The 23,053-nt window shown below is 35.2% G+C and overlaps 1 long non-coding RNA gene across 1 annotated transcript in view; it reads left to right on the top strand.

The window, feature by feature from the left end:
- Positions 1–249: 249 nt before the first annotated feature.
- The window catches only part of LOC122793726, a 324,377-nt gene continuing 301,573 nt past the window's right edge, over positions 250–23,053 (top strand). The window contains exon 1 of the long non-coding RNA XR_006363519.1: positions 250–473. This is a non-coding gene — a long non-coding RNA (uncharacterized LOC122793726). The remainder of the gene's footprint in view (positions 474–23,053) is intronic.

Raw genomic sequence — 23,053 nt, 5'->3', positions numbered from 1 at the left:
TTTTGTAAACTGTTCTTGGAATTCAGCTTTGTGTTTCTGCAACAGGTGTGCGTGAGTGCATCTCAGAGAAGCTCAGGTGTCTCCTTAGTTACCTGATCTTATTTGCATAGGAGGAGTAACCATGACAAGAGGGCAATGAAAAAAAGGCCAGTGCAGTAAACGCATTAACTTCCTCATTACTGTCTACGGAAATATCACTTGCCAATAAAACATAGAGCGAATGACACATCCACTCTGAAACCATGGAAAGGCTGTCATTATAGCACTTGGGAGAAACATAACATTGGAGATTTCTTTTGCATATTTGATTGCCATGTCATAAAATGTTAACTTTGACCTTTGCTGAAGCTGAGTTATATAAAAATGAGGTAGCATAATTCATAGATGAAGCCCAGTCTCTGACATGAAGAATTCAACCTTTCTGCTTCACAAAATGAGGGAAGAACATCAGAAATCCTACACTAACATGTAAGGTAGGAATCACAAAACACTTTTTTTTTTTTGGAAAACATTTGGTGTCCTAGTTGTTGCAAATTATTAGAATATGGAAACGTCTGAAAGATTGTTAAAAAGTACTGTTTGCCACTACATGTGTGTGATTGTCATATGTGATTCGGCCTTACTGTATAGGTGCTACAGACTTGCTATGCATTCAAACCAAATGTCAGTTAGATTTAAAAGAAATAATGTAAATATAAAACTCTACAAAATAATTTAAGAAAACATCTGGAGTGACATGATAAGAGCAAAGCAGAGTACTTTCTAGGAGGTGTTAAGTAAATAACAAAAAAGAAATGTGACATTAATTACAGTATTTCTAATAATCTGGCTACGACTGACTGCACATTCTATCAATATGCACAGATGAACCACAGGACTAACATTTAATTGCTTTCCTTGTTGGGATACTTTTGCAATGTTAACTATGATAGCAATACAAACACAGCAACACAGCAGAGAAAATTCCATTTCTTATTCATTAAGGCATCACTTAAAAAGCCTGATAGTGTAAAAACAATGTTAAAATGGTATGACTCTGTAGGTGTTGTTTGCTAGAGTGTGCAGTGATTAATGATTGTAACATAAAAGGGAAGAAAACCATGCCTGCCACATGCAGTGCATATAAAGGTTGTACACTGATCAGGGCAGTGACTTTTTCAAGGAGCTAAAACTCTACTATAATAAAGGGTAACAGGATATTTCAAGGACTTAGTGGTGTGATAACACTATAAATTAATTCATTCTGTTGAGAATGTAGGAAGTTAACTTAGCATCTCTCTTCAAAAAGGTTGATTCTTTTTTAACCAGTAAATAGATTGTGTCTGCATAATAAAGAAGTACACGCTGAATGGTGACCCTTCGGTCTATAAATGCAGTTTGGCTGTTCAGTATCTATTTGATTAGATGGCCACAGATTGGATCTACTTCAAAATCTAGTCCAGTTCCGAATACATATATTGGTTTCGTGGTGGTTTTCTTATACTGCTGAGATAGCTTACTTCTAAGGAAACCTTGTTATAAGAGTTCACCCAGCCTGCATTTCCTGTACCTACCCTGGATAAGTTCTGCTTAGTTATCACTTATTGTCATAAGGTTTGCTGTATGCATTCCTGAACTTGACTTCTTTTAGAAGTCTGTCTTAATTATACATTATTTTAAAACTGAAAGCAGAAAAAAGTCACATACCCTCCATGATCAAGACACATTGTACCATCATAATGTTCTTCTGCCCTGCAATAGCTGTCAGTCTGGAAAGAAAATGTTTATAGCTTCCAGGAGATGCATAAACATTTTAATAATATTCCCCCTCTGTGTCCTTTGCATGAGTCTACTTTCCAAAAACTCATCTGATCACTTTTTACATAGTACCCCATAAAGATCAATGTTTTTGTCATTTCTATCAATATGGTGGAAACATTTTAGATCATATGCTGCTAGACCTAGACCCTGCTGCAGTCTTGGGTTTGATTCAGATAGCCTTCATTTGTAATATTGTATGACTCTGATCAAGTCACTTAATCCCAAGTTGCCAATGAAAAGGTTTTTGTATCCAGTGGATTTACCTGGTTAATAAATACAGCTGTTATTTTTTTTCTGAAATAGCTTAGTCAGGCTAAATCCTTGTAATAGCATGATATGCAGAACATCACATATTATAGCACTTAGGGTCTTATCTGTTGAAAATAATGAGAAGTAACAGTGATTTATTTTCTATTTATTATGGCTCTGTTTATACTTGACAGTATCCAACAACCTTTTTCGTTACTTTGTCAAGGTGTTTACTTTCCGCCAGTAATAATAATCCTATTTGTTAATAAAGTAGGCCCACTGGAGACACAGTCCCTTTTCAGAGGTAATGTGGGAGCAAAGCCTGCTTAAGTGACTTGCTGAAGGTTACATAGTAAGCAAATGAGAACTGAGGAATCAAACTCTCTACCACAAGAACTATAGTCTGCAACCTTAACTTCTGCAGTATTTGCTACATAGTTGTGTGTTCTACTTTTAGTGTAGGCACTTCAGACAGCTTCTTAGCTAAGAATAAGAACAAAGTTAAAAAATAATGGGGACAATGTCCCCAGATCAGATTTTAAATACCCATCTTATGTGTGCGTGTGTGTGTGTGTGTGTGTGTGTGTGTGTGTGTGTGTGTGTGTGTGTGTAAGACATTTTCTAGAATTACATGTTTTGCATGAGCAAAATAATATGAAGTCTGAAACTCAAATGTCTACCATTATTTATTAATTGCATTTAGCAGCATTTTGCCATAAAACCTCAACATTTCAGAGGAATATCTAAAAACATGATGAAAAATCAGGAACATTCTGAAAAATCAGGGACATTTGAGAATTATGTCCCCTAGCTGTGTTGCTACTTTAGTACATGAATTTTTTCTTTTTTTTTTCTTTCTTTATTTATTACTCTTTGATAACCAGGTATGTCAGCTGTTAAAAAAAACCTTTTCAGCTATAAACTGGGCAACACAATGCAGGTAGTTAAGTAAAAAAGGTAGAAAAATACAGTAAAGAATATAAAAGCTTACATGCACTTCTCAAAGTAGCTAAGTATATGATTTGATAGGAAAAGTAACAACTACAATCAGACAAATCACAAGCAAGGGAAACAATTTGATTAAAAAATATTTATGAAATTACTTTGCATTGTTTGTACTGTATAAAATATTTCATAGTTTACCTGTCTGCTCCAAACTTGCTAAATAAAATATGTTTTTTTTGGGTGGGACTGATGTTAATTAATTTAATTTTAAATCCATGGTGTATTGTTTATGTTTTATATTAATGTGTTTTTAAGTCATTCATTCAATCCATGGTGTATTTTTTATGTTTTATATTACTGTGTTTTTAAGTAATTCAATCCAAAGGTTTTTTTCTCATATGATCCCTTATCTGTGTCTGAATATTTTGGGTCATGTATGGATTAGATGGTTATTTAAATATTTGACTCTTGTGTCTTACTGATTCTGAGGAAGTCCAAGAGATAATCAGATGATTTCTTTGGTTTATCTGTCATGGCTTAGTGGTAAATCACTTTGTGTTTGGTGTGCAGGGTCCTCACTTCGACTCTTACAGAGGCTGCGTAAACTTTGTTTTTTTTAATATATCTTGTGGAGTGGCATGTGGTTTCGCCTCAAGCCTTCTGAGCTGGTTCTTGAGAAACTTGCTAAGTTCCTTTTGTATTTAAGATAAAGCTCATGATCCCCATTTTTGATTTTGATCCAGGAAAAAGAACATTTTAGATTGTCTTGTGGTACAGAGTAATACTAATGTTGCAAAATGAATGCATGGAAACATAATCTGAAATTACAATGGAAAAAGATGATGTCAAACCAGTATCCTAAGTACTGAGTAAATGCAGACATAAATTATCAACCTGCAAATGTTTCCTTTCTTTACTCTGTCCTAACTGGTTAACTGCACTGTAACCACAGAAGGTCAAAAACACAAAACTGTATCCCTTCCTGCTGTAGTGAATGTTTTAAAATATTCCATTAACACCCATTTTCTTAATGGATTTCAAATCCACACACTGTATCATGTATGCTACTTGAATACTAAAAGTGTCAGTTACTTTACAGTTGCTGTTTGGGAAAAGTGATCATCCCTTTAGCTAACAGCAGAGGTGTGCAATGGGTATGCATACCTGATGTATGGAGTCTCATTTGTTGAACATTTTAGACATTTTTTTTTGCTTTGAAGCAGTTTATCCTACGCCATTTCAAATACTTAAGCATGTCTATTCAGGAATTCACTGCATTTTCCTATTATTGTTTCTTAACACAAACCCATAGTCTCCTGGAAACAGTAGTAGTATACACATTTGTTGGGCATTTTATTATAATTCCTCCAGATGAAACCCCACCTGCAGATTTTCTCTCATTTTTGCATATGATCTACTCGTCAGATATCAAAGCACTTATTATACAAAGGATGCACCTCTGACATTTTATAACACAAAGATGAGAGTAGACCCTTTCCTTCTGTGCTTTTATGTCTCTTCTTTTGTTTCCACCAGTGATAGAAATCAAAACTGTTTAGTTATGAATTTTGTAGTGATTGGGTTTGACAGGTTGTTTTATCACATTGCATAGGTTCTGATCCTCCACTACTGGAGATAATAACTTAGGTAGGCAGTAAGCAGGCATGCAGTCAGGGAGACCATTAAGTAGTTGCCAACTGGTCCAAAGCACTGTCAGTTAAATCACTTTCTCAAAGTCACACAACAGGTAAATGAAGGTGGAACAATTCAAATCCAGTACTCTTAGCAAAGAAAGCAGCTTTAGTCATCTGCATTACATGCTAGACAGTTGTCCTGTTCCTTTTATGTGGAGCCATATCAGCCAACCTAACCAAGTATGCCAGTTTGTTTTACAGACTAGTTCACATTCCTTACATATAATCAGTTTTATACAAGTGACTTAGAATTTTTTATTTTATAGTTACCCATTTAGCTTCATATTTAGTGAGACTTTTTACAGGGTTGAGCAAATATTCTAGATGCGGAAATGTAGTTAAGGAAAACTTAATATAAATATAAACACTTTATGCATCCTCTGCACTTTACTAAGTATATCAAACATGAGAAGCAAGGGTTCAAATGTTTGTTTTTTTTTTTTTTTCCATGGAAAAAATATTTTACTTTTTGTAGCTTTCATTTCAGGATGATTGATAAATTAAGTGTTCTACGTTTAATTTAATTATTCAGTTTTGCACTATTTTAATTATGTACTCCTTTACATAAAAATCACTTCTAGAGCTAGTAACTCAAAATAGTGATTAGGCTGATTAGGCACTGTACATAAAACGTGTAAATAAAATTAATTGTCAGTTGAAAGAATGTATTTTAGAACACGTTAATGATATAGCTAAACAGAATATAAATAATGCATCAGTGAAGCATTTTTTATGCACAGCACCAAATCACTACTTTAAATTCCTAGCTTTTCATGTTATGAGATTGAATAACAAAGAAGGTGACACTACCAATTATACTGAGAATCAAGAATATAGATGGATATTAGAGCCAGATGCTACACAAAGTCCTGGTTTGAATGATAGTGTCTCCTTAAAGTCTGCTTTTAAAAGCAGAGGGTTAAAACACTGAAAAGTGTTGTACACACACGCACACAAACACACACACACACACACACACACACACACACACACACACACACACACACACACATGTGTATGTGTGTGTGTGTATGTGTGTATTATACAAAATGAAACTGGACTGGTTCATAGCCTCTGTTTATATTATCTACACCTGCTATACCCCCTTTTGTTTTCAGTCACCTGTCCACTTAATGACTGTCTCACATCTAATTCATCCTATGTTTTAGATATTGGTTTTATTTAGTCTAGGCCTATTTTTCCTGCCTTGCCAGAATGGGGGAAGGAGTCATGATAAAATAGTTCATTCTTCTCTCAGCTTTTTCCCAGTTAGGGGCTGCCACAGCAGATCACCTGCCCGCTCATGAGTGGCAGTGGAGTTTTATGGTGTTGAGTTGCCAGCCCAGCACCCAACCTTCCACAGAAGGCACACACACACAAACACACTCACGGATAGGGCCAATTTAGAGTGCCCAATCCACATACAGCATGTCTTTGGGAGGAAACCAGAGCAAACCCACATGGAGGGCATGTAGACCCCACACTGAAGGCACCCCAGCCAAGGATTAAACTGAAGAACCTCTTGCTGTGAGGTGGCAACACTAACCGCTGCACCACCACAGCCGCCCATGGTAAAATAGTTCATTGTTAAGCTATTTTTGTAACTATCTTCACTCCCAGTAAATGTACCACTCACTTACTTGCATTTAAAATTGGTTGTTTCTGCCAAGCACACAGAAAATTACAAGACTGTAGTTTACTTTCCTTCTCGTATATAATAAGCTTAACTTTTTTAATGTACCCTGTAATCTTTCTTTATTCTGTTTTGGCACCATAGTCATTACTTTCAAATCAGTTGTTATTCACCAAACATATTTAACACAGTAGCCATTTCTGGAAGATAAAGGAGAGTGTGAAGAACACCCTAACCCCCCCCCCCCCATTTAAAAAAAAAAGAAAATCACTTTCTTTGTACATCTCTGGTGTTAAAGTAGGATGAAAGTGAAAGAACAAATGACCATTGGCATATATTTAAAGTTGTTGTAGTCATTCATATGCATAACATTCTTCTGTACACCTACCTTAAAAAGACAGCACTTTCTGTATACCCCCCCCCCCCATATTAGACTGGGGAAATGTGAAAGAAAATGGCCATGGTAATATACTTCAATGTATTGCTTTCCTACATATCTAGAGTATTTCTCCTTGTCCCTCCCCCTAAAGATAGCCACTTCTATACACCTTTGATGGTTGTTTGCAAATAATGTGAAAATAATAACAAAATCAGTATGTTCCAGTTTGCAGTATCAGACACAGTACATTGCCTGTAGCAAAACTATAATGACACACTGTGTACACCTCTGAGGGCTGATTATGAGGTTTGGTAATAAAGCAATTTGTCCAGGGACATCTTCAGAAGGGGGTTAGATAAATATATTAGTGAGAGTTAAGGGGGGGGGGTGAAAGGGTTAAATGGGAAGGAGGGTTGATTGGGAGGAAATGAGGTAAGGGGGGACTTAAGGGGTTTAGGCTAGTGTAGCTGGGTAAGGGATCATATTTTGATGTGAACTTGCTACAGAGCAGGGCCACATCCAAGACAACCAACAGGAATTGTGGTGGTCAAGTAGGCCTTGGGGTTGATAGCGGTATGACTGAAGAGGCGAGTAGAGTGGTATGGTATAATATTTTTCCTCCTTCCTCTTCAAGTACTATAGTTGCAACTATAACTGTTCAAAGTATCTTGGGATGATGAGTTTCTTAGTCATGATAGTTATGTGTTAAAGGGTAGGGATAACGGGTATATATTGCATAAACTGGGAATTACAGTTAATTTGAAAATTAGTAACTTGTCCTTGGCAGGTTCAAATGATAAGGCGAATGGATCCAGTGCATTGGATTGAATGGGTGCTTAGCATTTAATAACTTTTCATTTGCCTGTTCGCTTTATCTTTCCTAATTCAGTTATTTTAGTTAGTGTGGTTATTAGGGGTGAGTATAAAGTAACGATGGTGGTGAAGCAGGTCCTGCAGTTGGCACGAAGGTTTTATGACTGTGATTAGTAGTTTTGTGTACAAGGTTTGAAAGTATGACTAAAACCTTGCAGTGAATTGCAGATTACCTATTGTGAAGTTTTGCGGAGGTTTCAGTTACATGCCATAATGCAGGGCAATGGTGGTGCTTTCTCTTAAAAGATTTCATTGCGAGGAGTAGTTCTGGTGGTTCTGTGGTTTTGCTGGTTCTCGGCTGACCAGTACATCTCGAGTTTGTGGGCTAGTAGACTTTTCGTGCAGGTGTACTATGGCCTTGAATATTAGAGAGAGGGTGGGCAGTGACGTGAACAATGGCTGTGTGGCGCACATCATAATTACGTTTCACAGTCTATTTGCTGCATAACTTGGATTGGTTCCGTATAAACTTCATGCACCTTTTTATGTTCCTGGGAGTGAGCTTGTATAATAAAAAAAAAAAAAAAAAAAAAAAAAAAAAACATGTGTTGACCATCCCATGGTGTCCATCTGGTTTCCCGCTCTAGGGGTATGCGGGAGTTTTGCACAGATGTCACCAGACAGATTACCGTCATTACAGCACCCCATCTTTGTTCAAACCTAATAGTGGGTCATGTGAGTTAAAGAACCTGTACTTGGCAATTTGACAATCAGTTATACCCAACCTCCTTCTAGGATGTTTATGGCTGTACTCACCAGATATTTCCATTAGGTAGTGATAGGCTTTATGAGCATGGGTTTCTTTGTTTTTATGTCGCTCGGTGCTTGGAAGGACTAGAGAGTGGGTTGTTGGTTTATCGTTCCGCATCTTTCATCTGGTGATCGGTTCATCATGTTTTGTCACTCATGTCTGGGACTGTGTCTGCTAGCTTGCTGTTCCTTTGGCAGATGGGTTTGGGTTTGTCATGGTTGTGGTGTCATCCTGTTGCCTGGGGGGGACAAACTCGTATGTGGAAGCTGATAGTAGGCGGAGTTACAAAAAAAAAAAAAAAAAAGGATAAACTGAGTGGGGTCTGTGTTATACCTCTCAACTGTCCAGAGTTTGCAGAATGGCCAGATTTTTGACTCATAAGTTTGATCTATTCCTCGTGAAATTTGCAGGTTTCTGGCAAATCACTGGAATGATCTGAGGATTAAATTCGCTAAATGACATACATTTGAATTTCAGACTTCCGATCCTTCAGGAAATGTATGTTAAAACAAACCCTGCTACCCTAGCAATGTTCTAAGTTTATAGAGCAATATTTAAAAAGTGTCTCTATTTTGGGGCCTTTGTCCCCCCATTTTGTCGGGCTTTGTCCAGACTTCTTGCACTAAGAGATTGAAAGGTGTGGGTCCATGTGAGTTCACGGGAATGGAAGTAATGTTACAGGAAAGGGGTACAGGTTCAGTCAGAGCACATGCCTCTCAATTATACAGATTTTGCAGAGTGCCTGGATTTAGGCCTCATATTTTTGGTCCGTTTGGGAAGTGTGTCTGACTTGGGCTTTTGTTTTCCCTGGTCTGGTAGGGGGAGTCAAGTATCAATTCTTGCACTTTAAGATCTGTCATAATTATTATAAATGAACCAGACTTGTTAAGGAAGAAGACAGTATGAATAATAAATGGCACGGATGTGCTGTTAATGAAGTGAATACATCATACATATTAGGGTGCTTTAATACTTTTGGTCACAGCTAGAGATGTTGAGAAGCTTAACCTTAAAATACCACATACCTTCAGCATTAAGATTCTGAATAGCCATAGAAAGAAAGTACATCTACTAAATTATTTACAAATGTGAAAGCTGTCATTATCTCTAGGAAGACATAGCCAGTGCTTGATAAATGGAATAACCTTTGAGTAGCAGAATATGTGTAGATAAAAAAAAAATAAAATCTGAAAATCAGTACATACTTATAATTGCTTGATATGCTTTTACAGAAAATATATATTTACAAGAAACCAAAAGGGATTGGTTTCATAAGTAAATGTTTTTGTTATAATCAATGTTTTCTTATATCCATCTCTGGGAGTTTTGCACTACCATGTGTAACGGGCATTGGGGGGCGTAGCTCAACCTTTAATTGCTTCGCAGACATGCTTTCACTTAGCTGTTCCTGACTAGGTCTCAAACAGTTCTGGCCCTGCTAATCTATCAGAAGTACTGAAGGGTTAAAGGGGAAGATGGGGGTGCAGCATTATGCTGTTTGTGCTTGATTCCAGGGGTGAGTTGATATTGCTAGTGAGCTATTAGTTGGTGTTCCACATTTTGTACTTTTGTTCCACATTATGGAGGCTAGTGTTCCTCATTTTTGGAGTCAGAAGGTTCTGGGAGAAGGTTGAGAGCTATGCAGACTGTTTTGCAAAATAAGCTATCTGTGCCCATGCAGGGCACTATTTGAGGTGGTATGGAAATTGCAAGGTAACCCATGTGTGCTATTATTTACATTTCCCTTCAACTGGGGGTTTTAGCCATAACATACTCAAGTGGTAGGTCAATCTACATTCTGCGTTTAATGGGTTCATTTAAAAGCATAGCTTAAGTTACTGCTGTTGTATTGGGGGGGTTGTTGTGTCCACATTCTATTTCAGTTTTAGTTCATTTTGTATGCTGCATTTTAATGGGTGTCCTCTGAGTATTGGTGCAGTTACTGCTGTGGATATAAGACCATTATTTTCGCAATATGTTCCTTTCTAGGAATAGAAGAATTTGATGCAGGATATGATGGAGGACTCTTGGTAGTGCTCAATGATTTTAAATTTTGGTTTATGGGTGCAGATTGCTTACAGTTTCTTTCTTGTGCAGATCAGTTTGAAGTGGTGCTGGCCAGTGGAGTGGTGTGAAAGGAGGTCGCAGAATGTCAGCATGGATGGGGTGGCTGATCGGATCATAGGAGTAATGCACGGTGAAACTACAGGTGAAGGATGCATAGAGTGGATATCACACAGGGAGGCTTGAGTTGGTGAGTAAAAAGTGAACAACAGTCAGTGGGTTGTGGGGGGAGTTCTGGTTGTTGAGTTGTGCACAATGAGGTTGCAGGTAATCTTTATGGGGACGTTGCACTTCATGTGGTGGTGCACAGTGTGGGCAAGTGAGGAAAAAGTATGTTGGTGTAGTTTTACAGCAAGGTTGGGGATTTCATGGGGAGTCTGTGGTCCCCCACAGGTGGGGGGAGTCACAGCAAGCTTAGGATCATAGGAAGTTATTAGGCTAATGGCTCTAGGGTCTGTAAAAGCTAGCCAAGGCAAAAAGCCTTGCCAGGTGTAACCTTTACTTTCAAGGGCAGCACCTGTTGCCTTTGTTCAAGAGGGACTAGGGTGGAATCCACTGGGGTGATTTTATGGCTACCCATCCAGTTTGTTTAAATTGTTTGGAGAGGGCCAGGGTGGATTTATGTCACAGGAAGTTGAGTTTGTTCCAAAGTAAGGGTATTTTCCTGGGGACAAACGTGTCCTTCAAGTGGGTGTTATTAGTCTCGCATACCAGCTTATTGCGCAATGAGGTCAGAAATGGGTGTTTGCTTAGTAAACAGTGGTCAGTGCCCTGATGAAATGACTTTGGAAGGTAAATGATTCTTCCTGTAATGATTTTGATTGTTGGAGTCGTGCACAACAGGGTTGCACAGAGAGGTATGTTTGGTCATGGCCATGCAGGGCTGGGGGTTGTGTATAGGGAGTTGGGGTTTACAGGTGGCGTACAATCACATCAATCACAGAAGGCATAAGAAGCTATGAGGTTCATAGTTTTAGGGGCCTTTTTAGGCTACTTACGTTCATTTCTTATTTCCCCATATGGCCCCTATTGTCCTCCAAGGGATATGGGTGGAACCCTGGGGTGAATTTATAGTCCCCAGTGTAGTTGTTTTGGTAGAGGGATAGATATATGGGGCATTTTATTTCTCAAATGTGACTCTTTCGGAGATTTATGGGTTGCAGAATTTGCATGTCGGTTAGTTTGTCGGGTCCTTGGGTAGGGGTTAATAAGTGGTGTAGTTTGCCATTTGTGTTGCCTTGGGTTACTTTACTGTGATAGCTCTTGAGGCAGATGGATATGGTGGTCATGGGGATTTGCAATTTGGTTATACATTCTATAGAAGGTGTTGGGTTTGGGGGGGGTTTAATTTGGGGGGTTGTATGTGGCTGGTGAGTGAGAAGACATGGGGCAGTAGGGGGATGCTGAATACTGGGAGTTTTAATTTAATACTGAGTAGGTTTAGCGGGTGGTGGAGATTAGGGTTCACTTCAATTGTGTAAGATAGCAATGGGATGGGTGGTGCTGTCTGCGGAAGGTGCATCACATTGTATTCAGGTTAACAGGCCTCCTGCAGGATTTTGGGGTACCTCTTTATAAGTCAAACATACAGTGCAGCAAGGCTAGCTTAATTAGGTGGGATACAACAGCTGATGGAAGGAATGTTGATGGAAAGATTAAGTTATTTGACAGCCTTGGGAGCAAGGTAAGACAATTCAGTTGGTCAGGATGTTATAGCTATGTCTACTTCAGTTACATGAATGACAAGGTTGAGTGAATTATTTTGGTTAGTGTTCACTGGTTTGAAGGTTTGGGGTAGGTTGAGAGGGAAGATGGATTGTTCTGGGATATGGAGTTCAAGGAGTTAGTTTATGTGGCATTTATGTTATGGTTGTATTTAGTCATTCTGAAAGTCTTTTGAGGGTCAACAAAGGTTAGGATGGTCATTCTGTACTATGCTTGTACGGGATAGTTGCAGGGATGGCAGGATTGCTTTTGGGCTTTATGTTATAGGGCTGCTGTTAGAAAAATGATAAGCAAATGCCCTTAAGTGGTTTCATGTGGCATTGGGTTTAAAGTTTTGGTATTGCCTGGGGCAGGTATTGCCTAGGGAAGGTAATGCCCCGGGGCTTATATGATGAGGGTAATATGGAAGTTGGAAGGAGTTGCAAAACATATGGTTATTTAGTATTGATAAAGGATCATTGGTTTAACCATTACTCGATTGGCAGCTTCCGGTGCTCAGATAACAGGGCTTATGGGGGTGCTAATAGGAATCCAGCTGGGTTTTAGAGAAGATGGGTACACCAAATGATGTTTGGCTGAAACACCTCTCCCCTTTGGTAAGCGTGATGAGGTTGTTGGATTTCTTGTAGGAGAGAGAGAGAACAGCCTGGTCAGGCTATATATGTAATAATATAAAGATAGATATAAGTGAGTGGAGGTAAGGACACTGCTTATTTGGTTGGAGGTGTAATTTAATAAATGGTATATGAACTGAGTTGGTTGGACGCTGCTTCATAAGTAACGTAAGTAAGTGGAGGTATGGACGTTGCTTACTGGGTCAGGATGAGTAACGTCACGCTGTCCTGACTTATGTGGTTGGATGTGTAATTCAATAAATGGTATATGAAGTGAGTGGTGGGATGCTGCTTCATAAGTAAGGAAAGTGAGTGGAGGTATGGAAGCTGCTTACTGGGTCAGGATGAGTGAGGTAATCCTGTCCTGATTAACATTACATGGATGTTAATGTTGTGATTAAATCAGTTATAGTATGTTCAGGTGTAATTAATAAATATCGGTTATCAAAGCTACATCATGGAAGTTTACTAAAGGTCGTTGTCAAATGTCATTCAGTGTGATGTGTGTTTATTTAAGGAGACTGGGACAAATGTGAAAAGTGAAATAAATGATTATGGTGTACACAGTTACTATACAAGATGTAGCAATTTTCTGTGCACAACCCGGAGTACTGACTTCAAGAAAATTTAAAATAAATAATGACCATTCTGTCTCCAGCCCTGTACAAGATATAATAAATTTATGTGCTTACCATTGAGTAGAGCTGATTTTAGACTTATTAGGCCTGGGGACAGAAATTGGAGATGGGGAAACTCCTACTAAGCTTTTGTCAAAATCTTCTTATGTAATCTGGATTCCCATGGTTGCTAGACTCTTAAAAATTCTGAGAGTCTAGATTTTCTGTGATGCATTTTAGTATATATTTTTGATAAAAAATAAAACCAAAAAACAAGACGTTCAATGCACAAGGATTTTAATGGTCACAAAAAGCTTTCAAGTATAACTCTTCATCAGTGTATAAAAACAACATCCTCAATAGGATCTTTTATAAAACCATACAACCAATCCGCTCACACTCTTAATTAGTTGACAATAATCACATTTAAATTACATTTAAAGTGCCCTTCTTATAAAAATACATATAGCATCAAAAATAAAAATAAAAAATAAAAAACAGTTAAACTTAACTAATTACTTAAAACACAACTGACTTGGCATAACTTATATTAATCCACAGTACACAGCACGAACCACCAAAACAAAAGTAACACCAACAGACCCTGTTAAAACCAATAAAGGCTCCGTTGATTTCCACTGTTCAGAGGAACATAAATTACAAATAATTCCACAGGAAAACTCCAACAACAAGAAAATTATTTTATTTTAACAAACAAAACAATAAAATGCAGATTAAGCGCTTTCATCTCCACTCAGGAGACTTCATCAGAATCATCCAGTAAAGTAACTATGCACTTAATATACCAAACCATTTCACTTTTCATTGGTTAAACAACTAATTCAATAAAATAAATTAACTCATGAAAGTTCAGAATAAATGTAACATTTGGCAATGCTTCAGACCATTGTATGTAAACACATACATAAATAATATGTCAATATATATATATAGATATAAAAATAAGTATTAAAAGACTGTGTATTAGATAATCTAAAAATAATAACTTTAAACATAGTAAAAAATACAGTTTAAGCCATAAATTCCTTTTAGCGTGCAGACTAGAATAAAATACAATTTGTTGCTAAAGACAAAAACACTTCCAACATCTTGGGGAAATAGATATTTATAAAATAGGTAGTACTTATAAAAAATGTATAAAAAATATATATATAGTAACATACATATAAGTATATACATATGCATGTCTAATTAATTAATTCCTTGTACGATATATATAATGTTACACAATATAGTAAAAAATGCTAAAATTATTGTAAATATTATAAATATTATAAATATATTGTTGAAAAAATACTGTGAAGAAATAATTCAGTGTGTATTCTTATATGTTTATTTTTATTTATTTATTTTATTCTTGTTACTTTACTATAGTGTATTGCGCTTAATCTGCATTTTATTATTTTGTTTGTTAAAATAAAATCATTTTCTTGTTGTTGGAGCTTTCCTGTGGAATTATTTGTAATTTATGTTCCTCTGAAAAGAGGAACTCAATGAAAGGACAGCCTTTATTGGTTTCAACAGGGTCTGCTGGTATAACTTATATCAAATCATGTCTATCTTTTAAAATTGGTTTAATACTAGCACTAGTGTTGAGCCCAGGAAAGCTATCCGCTCGAAAATAATTTGTCCACCTATATTCCTTCAGTTCGGTTTTATTAATAATATCACCACCACTGGGATTTTCATACACCACTTGTAAAATTCTAAACCTAAATTTGTGCAGTGGCCTATTAATAGATGCATGTTTAGCCAATGAATTTGTTAGAATACTTCTCCGAACATCTGATAAATGAAAACAAATTCTCTTTTAATTTTTTATTCATCTTTCTGATGTAAAAACAGCATTGGGCGCAATTAGTGAGATAGGTCACATTTGCCATACTAGATGTACCCCTGGCCATGAATTTAAACACTTTACCTCTTAATGGATGCGTAAAGGAGACATCAGTATTAATATCAGTAAAGTGTACACAATTCAAACAGGGTATTGTCCCTGATTTACTTATAGGGGTCTTAGTAACTTTACTTTTATTAAGATCTTTATAAAACAAAAGCTGTTTAAGGTTACTTTCTCTCTTAAACATAAATCTTGGTTTCTGTCCTACTATCTCATTGATTTCCTGGTTAGATGTTAAAATAGTCCAGTTTTTCATAATATTCTGTACAATGTTCATATGTCTATTGCAGCTTATTATATAATTAATCACATCAATAGACCTTGGCCTAGCTAATTGAGTATTATCAAAGTCATGATGTACCCCAACAAATAGGGCTTGGCTGTATTATCTCTCAAGTGTATCACTTCACTCTTAGACTATTCAATAATACTACTATCATAGCCCCTCTTTCTAAAGTCTAATGCCATCTCTTCCATCTCCCTATTTAATATACTATCTCTGGTGCTTAGTCTACTTGCCCTCATAAATTGACTCATGGGGGAGGAGCCTGAATGACCAACTAAGAGCAGTGAAATTTCAGAGCTCCATAAACTAGTAAAATAAAATAGGAACATGTTATTATTTTCAGAAAAAAAAGATCAAGAACTTATAGATAAACAACTAAACTATATAAATACGAATTTTGGTGGATTTATATAAAAATTTTTCCTGCCAATAAACTTGGAGATATATTGAGTCACTGAAAATGAACAACTCAAAGAATTCTCATCTGGATGCTGCTTTAAAGAAAGAGCTACAATTGATGACAACTACCTTACAGGAACTATCTCTGAAGATGGATTGCTTTAAAAATGATTTAGAAAACCTCGGATTAAATTCTCAAAAACAGACTGACACTCAAAATGAAATACTACAACAACATCAAACAAAAATAACAAATATAGAGACTCCTCTAAATGACATTGAAGGGAGACTCAAAGAAGTAAAAGCACAAAAAGAATTTCTGCTTAAACAGAATACACGACTACTTAACAAAGTAGATGACTTAGAAAACAGGGAAAGGAGAAACAACATAAGGATCTTCAGATTGTCTGAAAACACTGAAGGTGAGGACATTATTTCATTTTAATAACTTGGATTCCGGACTTTTTAGACTTAAAAGAAGGTTTCTCCTTTGGAACTGAAAGGGTACGCAGAGCACTGAGGAAACCTGTTACTAATTCAACAAATACTCCACCTAGGTCAATAGCCATAAAGTTTATTTCATTTCTGGACAACAAACTCATTTTAAAATCTGCTTGGAGAAAATAACCCTTAAAATATAATCAAAACCTGATAAGGTTTGATAATGATTATTTCACCAGAATAATAGAACAACGAAAGAAGGTTTGGCCAATAATAAAACTACTAAAACAAAACAATACTAAGGCACAGCTTGCCTTTCCAGCCAAGATAAAAATCCTATATGCCAATGCGATGAGAACCTTTAATGACTTAGAAGAAGCTTCTTTATTCATTAAAAACAACAACATAATTTCTATCCCAGAAGAAATGGTGTGGATTTCCCCAAATCTCAAAAGAATAAAAGAAACAAATCCTTGGACTGATGTTAAAAAGAAAAAAACAAAAGACCGAGTCCAAGACAGCTGTTTGAAAAAAATAGCATTCAAACACTTCTCTCAAAGTATCAACTATGATATGAACTGCTATCTGTAATTATCTAAAATGAGTATGTATCCTTTGCATGAATTCTTAAAACAAAAAGTTACTTAAGCAATTGAGAAACATTAATGTCTAATTCAGAATTGTTGAAGAGTCAAATAATTATCCACAAGTGCAGGTAGGTCAAGATGGGATACTTCATTATACAAGTAGAAACAGGAACTATGTATTACTTGCCTTAAACAGTACAACATATAATATATATATATGTATATATATATATATATATATATATATATATATATATATATATATATATATATATATTTATTTAGAGGCTTTATTGAATTTAATGAAATTTCTCCTTGTTCGTTTGTTCACTAATTTCTTTTGATTATCTTAATTATTTAATAAATTTAATTAATGAGGCACTATTTATTAGCTCTTTGATTTATATTCACTAAATTAATATCTTTCATAAACATAGTAGTACCTGTTTGTTTAAATATATGTTGCTGCATTTAATGGTTTATTTAGTTAAACAACATTCATAGAATATGCCACATTTGCTTTCTTGTTGAGGCATTAGTTAACAAGCCTGTTGGTATATTTACACTATTGCAATGTGTATGAGTGTAGCTATAGTCACAAGATTCGTGAGTTATTAAAGCTTTTTATGCTGATTTAACTAATTTAATATGGCGTGCACAAGTGTTGATGTGTCTAACAGCTGATTAAATGCTGTCATTGTCATCATTGAAGTGCTAGGGGTGACATAATGTATTGGAATGCAGTAAATGGTAGGTTGTCAGGATAAATGGTGGGGTGGCATGTTTGTGGACCAGCTTGGGGGTGAGTGGTGCGAGTGGAATCTGCTGTGACTGACTGTTTGTTTGGGAGGTGCTGTCATGCTCCTGTGTTCATTAGTTGTAGTATGGAGCAGTTATAAGACCATAAGGCTTCCCTTTGCTATTGCAGTGTCTTTGTTTTTTTTTTTTTTTCTCTTCCCTGTCATGCACTCGCTGCATGGAAGGAGGGAGAAAAAAGCTGGCCGTCAGCAGTGTGAGTCTTTGTGCTTTGAACGCCTCACGAGCCTCCTGATCTGCATTACACTTATATATTTATAGGAACTGACTCCACCTAGGTTCCCATAGAAATAGGAAACAATGACAACAGTACATAATGGACCTGCTAAGTCTCCGAGATGAACCTCGGTGGTACAGCAGTAGCATTGTTACCTCACACAAGAGGTTCTCCCGTTCGATTCTCGGCTTGGCTTGGGAGTGCCTTCTGTGTGGAGTCTGCATGTTCTCCCCGCGGTTGGATAGCATTTGAAAGACATGCATGCGTAAATGGGTGTGCCTTAGTTGAAGGTTGGGCGTCAAGCTGGCACCTCGGAGTTTCGTAAAAAAAAAAATCTACTGCTAATCATTAGCGGACCGGAGTTCCACTGTGGCGACCCCTTACAGGGAAAAAGCCGAAAGACAAACAACAAAAACAACATAAAAGCCTCCATGTTAAAGAGGATGTTATTAAACTCCATGCTTGTATAAAGGCACTCATTCATCATACAATCCAACTTTTATTAAATTAATCTGATGGCCATTATATACATACCATTATGCACTGAAAACACATATCCTGTTTTAAGTAATGATTACTGCGAGTATGTAAACTCTATTAGTTCTACACACTACATATTAGAGACTTGTATGGTCATGCTTTGAAGGAGACAGTAACCAGAATATCCACTATGATATACTGTCTCTTAAACAGCTTAGTAACAGCCCAAAACTATATTATACAACAGTTATATAATAAATTTAATTTAGTGCACTCAGATACACGACATACAGCTGTCACATAATAAGAAGCAGTCTTACTGAAACTTATATTCTCAAGTGATAGAACTTAGTAACATGGGCTCTTTTATAATTTTACCATTGTTTCAACATGCCATAAAAGATATACATAACGTTGAATATCAAGGAGAAGTATGTTGATTTTTTTCATGTAAGCTAAGATGCATAACAAGTTAACTGTCTGAAATTGAATTTTCAGTGTTTGAAACCCATCTTGACCATGTATAGTAAAACATGACACTACCAATGGAACTAATGTTTCTCTATATAACATTAAGCATGTTAAGTTGTTCATAAAAATTGATATGAGACTGAAATTTTGGAAACTGCTACAAAATGTAATTTGTCATAATCTGAACAAGTAGTCTTTTAATTAACAACAGTCATTCAGCCAAATTATTAACAGACTATACAAGCTTAAAATTGTTGATATTTAAGTTTAATATTCTTAGTTTCTGTCTTTGAATGATAATTTATGAACATAGAAATTAAGTTTGATATAGGGTTGGTTTGCCTGTTAATTTACAGAAAGGATACTAACAAAGTGATTAATAGTTGCAACAAGAGACTCTGTTGCTTCTAATTTATAACAACATTTTTATTATACTTCTTCTTTCGGCTTTTCCCAGTTAGGGGTCGCCACAGTGGATCATCTGTCTGCTCATGATTGGCAGTGGAGTTTTATGGTGTTGAGTTGCCAGCCCACTGCTCAACCTTCTACAGAAGGCACACACATTCATGAACTCATACATAGGGCCAATTTAGAATGTCCAATCCACCTACAGAATGTCTTTGGGATGTAGGAGGAAACTGGAGCACCTGGAGGAAACCCATGCGACCACAGGGAGGACATGCAGACTCTGCACAGAAGGCACCCCAGCCGAGGATCGAACCAGAGAACTTCTTGCTGTGAGGTGGCAACGCTAACTGCTGCACCACCGTGACCACCCTAACAATATTTTTATTATACTAAGAAGTGTTATTTATGAAAGCTTCTCACATGAAGAAAGTGGGAAAAAGGGGGGGGGGTTCACTGTATCTGGAAAGTACTAATGTTTATTAATGTTTACATAATATAAATTTGATTATTGAAACATGACAGTAATGAAACAAAATGATTATTTGTATATCAATAAAGTGAACAATATTACCCCTGATATATTTAGTTGATGACATTGTTCTATAAATACTAGTTACAAACTCCATTATCACTAGTTCACACTGGGTAATAACTTCTAAAATTCTGTTTCTTCAAACCATAGAGAATCATATAAGATAGCTTTGATTTTCATTAGTATCAATGAAATATGTTATGTGACTCTTCTTTGGTGAAACATCATTAGTGTTGTTCTATATATAAAATAAACTCATCATATTATTATCAACTTATTCAATATATTTACATACATGTAAATATTAATTGTATTTAGATTAGGAAGATATTTCCTGTTATAATAAAATTATTGATTAAACTACTAAAGGTAGTATTACCTGTTACAAAATATCTTAAATTTTCTTATTCCTTCTACAAATTACTCTCCATATAACAGTCTAGTTTATGGAGCTCAGTTGTTTTTGTTTGTTAAAGGTATGAGTGATAATCTGATAGACCTATGTTTATCTATCAGATTAGGAATGAATTTCATTCCATGTTTAGAGTGGAGCTTAGTTAAGTTAACAGTTATTATTTTAATTTTGTCATTATATAAAAACTTTCTCATTGAGCTTGACCAAAATATTACTTTACTGTTATACACACATAAAATAAAACTAACAACTTCTTTTAAAAGTTTATACACAAACATAAACTCTGCTTTTATCAGAGGAAACTGTTCAATAGCTATAATAAAAAAAACCTTATTATCTCTAAATACTAATGGCTTAAACAATCCTAGTAAGAGATCACATTTACTGAAATATTTAAAACTGAATAAAGCACAAGTAGTCTTCCTTCAGAAAACAAATTTAAAAATAAATGACAGATATAAATGTAACCCCAAGGAATACATGATATTAACCCAATCTTCTTATAAAACAGACAAAAGGAGTAACAATTCTATGGAAACATATTATCATCCAAGAATTCATTTATAAATATGAAGATAAAGAAGGCCTTATAGCATTTGTAATAGTTAAATTTAATAGTAGAATATGGACCCTAGTTAATCTATACTGGTTTCCTCGTATTTGAACAGGAACTGTCAAAAAACACTTAGATTTTATTTCTAATAATAATAAAGGTAACTTAATAATAGGAAGATACTTTAACTGTATATTAGATGCTTCTGAAACTACAAGCAAAATACCACTGCATACATCTGCTATTTCAAAAGCTTTAAACAAATGGGCTGAATTATTTCACTTAATAGATACTTTCAGACTCAAAGAAGATAAGTCTTTGTTGTTCTCCCATCAAGATCACAGATTTGGTAAACAAACTAGAATAGACAAAATATTTGCTGCTCAAGATTTACATTCAAAAATCACCAATTTCTCAATCATTCCCTACCCTTTCTCAGACCACACCTGAAACCTTGGTTGTTATCACAATTACATTTATTTTTAGATATTAATTATAGTACAGAAATAAATAAAGTAATTATATGGGACTCAATAAAAGCTTATATATTTGGTAAAACCCTTAGTTGGTATATAAACAAAGTTAGAGAATGGGATTCTGAATTATTAGATTTACAATCTAGACTTTTGTCAGTAAAATCTGAAAAAAATCTAAATTCTTTAGAAATTAAAAAGAAAGTAGAGAAAGTAAATAAAATATAATGAAATTCTAACACATAAAACTAGTTTAGCTTTAGAAAACCTAAATGTTAACTCCTTGGCTACTTCTCCCAAATATTTACATAATTTATCCACGAGAATTAAAATACAATGAAAAACTAACAACATCAACAACACCCACCATGAAAAGAAAGGGAAGAATGTCTCGGATATAGGTGACATTCTTGATGCATTTAGACATCACTATATGGAACACTTTCAAAACGAGAATACACACACTGACCAATTACATCTGTATATAAAATTTATTAATATAAAAAATACCAGAAGAATTAAAATTAGATCTACAAAAAATATATCCTATAAAGAAATTGCTGACAGAATAAAAGAGGGCAAAAATAATAAAGCTCCAGGAATAGATGGCATAATTATGTAAATATATAAACTTTTCCCTTCAACAATAATATCTCTCTTCCATAAAACTCTATTAGAAATTCAATTACAAACAATCATACCACCCTCTTGGAAATATTATTTAATTACTCCAATCCTAAAGAAAAATAAAATACCAAATCTTTGTGCATCATACAGGCCTATACCATCATTAAATAATGACTACAAGGTATTTATGACAATTTCTTAACCAATAGAATGAAAATACCATTAGCTAAAACAATAAATAATGACCAAATTGGATTTATATATCATAGACACATGCACGATAATATTAAAAGGATAATTACCATCATAGATTATGTAAATAAAGAAAATAAAGAAACACTCATAATTGGCTTAGACAAAGAGAAAACCTTTGATTCCTTAAATTGGGACTATCTATTTAAAATTCTAGTATTATTTAAATTTCCTATCTCCTTTGCTTATCTCTTAAAAAATATATATGCAAATAACCTAACTTATGTTAATCTAGGTCCTTTCACCTCTGAATCTGTGTAAATAACAAAAGGCTGTCCCATGTCACCAATTCTATTTGCTTTGGCCATTGAAATACTTGCAGACTCAATACGTAATAATTTAAAAATTAGAGGAGTAGATGTTTTAAAGTAATGCTCTTTGCTGATGACATATTATTAACATTATCTAATTCTAAAGAGACTTTAGAAGAACTGGATATATTAATTGAGAAATTCTATAGGACTTCATAACTTAATTTTAATAAATCAACATTAAAATATTTATTTTTAAATAAAAAAAGAAATGCAGGTTAAGGGAAATCACATTATAGGGAAACAAGAATCTACTCTAAAGTATTTAGGAATTGAGTTATGCAAAGATAATAATGAGTTAGTTTCAAAAAACTATAGTAATATCATTAACACAATCAAAATCTGTGTGGGAAAATGGAATAAAACAATATTAACATTTGAAGATGGACTACAACTAATACAAGTGGTTTTACTACCTAAGATTTTGTTTATAGCATTGGCAATACAGTTGCTTCCAGAAATAAATACCCTTAAAGAAATAAATTCTTGCCTAATAAAATTTTTATGGTTCCCCAAAAGT

This window comes from Protopterus annectens, chromosome 2.part0 (assembly GCF_019279795.1).
Source record: "Protopterus annectens isolate FY-2018-M chromosome 2.part0, PAN1.0, whole genome shotgun sequence".
In the NCBI taxonomy this organism is placed as follows: domain Eukaryota; kingdom Metazoa; phylum Chordata; order Ceratodontiformes; family Protopteridae; genus Protopterus; species Protopterus annectens.
This window is presented reverse-complemented; position numbering and strand designations above follow the sequence as displayed.